The sequence below is a fragment of the Kogia breviceps genome, chromosome 2 (assembly GCF_026419965.1).
Source record: "Kogia breviceps isolate mKogBre1 chromosome 2, mKogBre1 haplotype 1, whole genome shotgun sequence".
NCBI lineage: Eukaryota > Metazoa > Chordata > Mammalia > Artiodactyla > Physeteridae > Kogia > Kogia breviceps.
In genome coordinates this window covers 156,618,651-156,622,673 of record NC_081311.1, presented here as the reverse complement: position 1 = coordinate 156,622,673, position 4,023 = coordinate 156,618,651, and the positions used below count along the sequence as shown (strand labels likewise).

The following is a 4,023-nucleotide window of genomic DNA, read 5'->3' as shown; positions in this document are numbered from 1 at the left end:
CACCAGTGGGCAGGCATCAGCCCTACCTGCCAGGAAGCCTACACAAGCTTCTAGACCAGCCTCACCCACCAGACGGCAGAAATCAGAAGGAAGAAAACTACAATCCAGCAGCCTGTAGTCTGCAAATGCAGGCCAGACACTACCCTGGGACCGCTGGCCCCTGGCCCTTGAGTGAGTACACTGCTAGGACCCATAGGATGTCTCCTACAGAAGGCTACTCCTCCAAAGTTGAGAAACATAATTAACCCAAAATGAGGTGGCAGAGGAATGTGTTTCAGATGAAGGAACAAGATAAAACTCCAGAAGAACCAAGTGATGTGGAGATAGGCAATCTACCTGAGAAAGAGTTCAGAGTAACGATTGTAAAGGTGATCCAAGGACTCGGGAGAAAAATGGATAAGTTAGAAGGATTTTTCTAACAGAGTTAGAAAATATAAAGAACAACCAGAGTTGAACAATACAATAACTGAAGTGAAAAACACACTGGAAGGAATCAATAGTAGAGTAAATGAAGCAGAATGGATCAGTGAGCTGGAAGACAGAGTAGGAGAAATCACTACTGTGGAGCAGAAAAAAGAAAAAAGAATGAAAAGAAATGAGGACAGTGTAAGAGACCTCTGGAGCAACATTAAGCACAATAACATTCACATTATAGAGGTCCCAGAAGGAGAAGAGAGAGAGAGAAATGGCCTGAGAACATATTTGAAGAGATAATAGCTGAAAACTTCCCTAACCTGGGAAAGGAAACAATCATCCAAGTCCAGGAAGCATGGAGAGTTCCATAGAGGATAAACCCACAGAGGAATACACCATGACACATTGTAATCAAAATGACAAAAATTAAAGATAAAGATAAAATATTAAAAGCAGCAAAAGAAAAGCAACAAATAACATACAAGGGAACTCCCATAAGGTTATCAGAAGATTTTTCAGCAGAAACTCTGCAGACCAGAAGGGAGTGGCATGATACATTTAAAATAATAAGTGAACAGAGTATCTGTCAGGCAAGAACTGCTTTGATGGTCTATGATGATGCCAGTAAAAAGTGGGTGCCAGCTGGTGGTTCAACCAGGTTCAGCAGAGTTCATATATATCATCATACAGGCAACAACACATCCAGAGTGGTGGGCAGGAAGGTTCAGGACCATCAGGTAGTGATATATTGTGCCATTCCTAAAGGGTTGAAGTACAATCAAGCTACACAGACCTTCCATCAAAGGCGGGATGCTAGACAGGTGTATGGTCTCAACTTTGGCAGCAAAGAAGATGCCTTTGTCTTTGCAAGTGCCATGATGCATGCCTTAGAAGTGTTGAATTCACAGGAAACAGGGCCAACATTTCCTACACAAAATTCACAACTACCTGCCCAAGTTCAGAATGGCCCATCTCAAGAAGAATCGGAAATTCAAAGAAGGCAACAACAAGAACATCAACAACAAAAGGAGCTGGAGCAGGAAAGGCTGGAGAGAGAAAGAATGGAAAGTGAGAGATTGGGGAGGGAGGGAGAGGTTAGAAAGGGAAAGGCTGAAGAGGGAGTGACTAGAACAGGAGCAGCTGGAGAGAGAGAGACAAAAAAGGGAACGTCAGAATTGCCTGGAGAGGGAGAGAATATCGGAAGAGGCTGGAGAGGCTGGGGAAGCTGGATGGGGAAAGGCAAGAAAGAGATCAGCAAGAGCAGCTAGAAAGGGAGCAACTGGAATGCGAGCGAGAGTGAAGAATGTCAAATGCCTCTCCATCCTCCGACAGCTCCCTGTATAATGCTCCACTTCCTGAGTGTGCCAGTTGCCAGCCTCCTTCAGCACCTCCTCCATCATATGCTAGTCATCTCAGCTCCAGTGTCAGAGACCACTCCTGATTATGCTGTAGTGACCGCTTTGCCACCTACTTCCACACCCCCTACACCACCACTTCTACACTTCGAGACATGTTTTGCAACATCTCTAGGTTCAGCCTTCCACCCTGTTCTTCCCTATTATGCTACAGTTCCTCATCCTCTGAACAAAAACTCTCAACCTTCTTCTCCTGTGAACACACCCTCTCTTCAACCTCCAGCTATGAAGCCCTGTGCCTGGTCTACTTCCAATTTCTCGCCCCTCCCTCCATCTCCTCTCCCCACCAGGCAGAGCTACTGGTCCAAGGTCTGTCCTCCCTGGTTGTGTTTCTTCTCCTGTGCCCCAGACGCCTCCATCACCAGCGGCACCCAGCGGGCTGCTCAACTCTGTCACATGTCCAGTGTCTCTACCAACCCACTGCTGCCTTCCCTCGCACCATTCTCACACTGTAGATGAGAGCTTCTCCTCCTCCAAGCATGCCTATTGCCTCAACTCCCTCATCCAAGCCTAGCGTTCTCCCTTCTCCCTCTGCAGCTGCCCCTGCCTCTGTGGATACTCCTCTAAATTCTGTGCTGGGAGCCTCTTCTTCTGAGCCAGGCTTGCAGGCAGTCTCTCAGCTGGCCGAGACTCCAGCCCAATAGGGCATTGTCTTGGGACCACCTGCACCTCCATTCCCTCCTGCACTCCCACCAGGTCCTGCCCAGGCACCAGCAGTGTTCCCTCCTCCCCCAGGGCCTCCTCCACTCCCTCCACTTCCATCCTCAGGGCCCCTGCCTCCACCTCCTCCACCGCCTCTTCCTAATCAAGTACCTCCTTCTCCCTCATCACCTCCTGCTCCTCCCCTCCCTGCATCTGGATTATTTTCAGGATCCATGTCTGAAGACAATCGCCCTTTAACTGGATTTGCAGCTGCAATTGCTGGAGGAAAACTTAGGAAAGTGTCACGGATGGAGGATGCCTCTTTCCCAAGCGGAGGGAATACCACTGGTGTGAATTCGGCCTCATCTAAAACAGATGTGGGTCGTGGAAATGGACGCCTTCCTTTAGGGGGTAGTGGTTTAATGGAAGGAATGAGTGCCCTGCTGGCCAGGAGGAGAAGAATTGCTGAAAAGGGATCAACAATAGAAACCAAACAAAAATAGGACAAAATGAAAATCCAGAGCCTGTAACTTCTAAGGTCTCTTCAACAAGTACATCTGAACCGACAAGAAAACCTTGGGAAAGAACAAATACAATGAATGGCAGCAAGTCTGTTGTTCCAGATGGGATTCTCCAAGGAAAAATCAGATTGTTTTTGACAACAGGTCCTATGATTCATTACACAGACCAAAATCTGTGCCCTAGTCACAGCCCAGTGCCAATGGAATCCAGACAGAGGGACTGGACTATGACAGGCTGAAGCAGGACATTTTAGATGAAATGAGAAAAGAATTAACTAAGCTAAAAGAAGAGCTCATTGATGCAATCAGGTAGGAACTGAGCAAGTCAAATACTGCATAGAGAATCAAACTAAGGAGAGATAGGACTTTAATCTGGAGAAGGAAAAAAAAAAATCTACAAAGAACAGCTGTGTTAACAACAAAACCCCTACACTTTGTGAGCTGTAAGAAGAAAATGGAGACAAACAGTCGGAAGGAGGGGAAAACCAACATACTTTGAAAGCCTTCAGCATTACTACTCTGGCAATAAGCTATTTCCCTCCCAGTTTGCTGCTTTTTTCTGACCTTTACAATAAGATGGAAGAGAGTCGTATAGGAGTTCCTGTATCAATTATGCAAAAAATACTAAATCCATCGGACAAGATCACCGTTCATTGAAATATTTTCATGTCAAGAGAAAATCGCACATTTTCCTCAATCGATTGCTAAAATAAAAAGGAGAAAGGCTTGAGAAGTTTTTTTTCAGAGAATGGTGATGAGGAATTAGCAAGTTATGCTATTATACTGTAAATGTTTCTCTCAGGTTTGTCTTTCTATCATATTTGATATTCCATGAATAACTGGGTTCAGCCCTATGTAGGTTAAGATAATAAAATGTGGAGCAAATAATTATTTTTGCCTCTTTTTGAATTTTATATGAAAGGAATCATACCATTTGGATCATTTCAGGTTGAGTCTTTCATTCAAGTTTTTGATTTGGGATTCATTCATGTTGTTGCACGTAGCATGTTTGGATAATTTCTATTGTGTCC

At 45.1% G+C, this 4,023-nt stretch overlaps 1 pseudogene; it reads left to right on the top strand.

The window, feature by feature from the left end:
- Nucleotides 1–986: 986 nt before the first annotated feature.
- Nucleotides 987–3,379, top strand: LOC131750055 (protein enabled homolog; annotated as a pseudogene).
- Nucleotides 3,380–4,023: the final 644 nt, after the last annotated feature.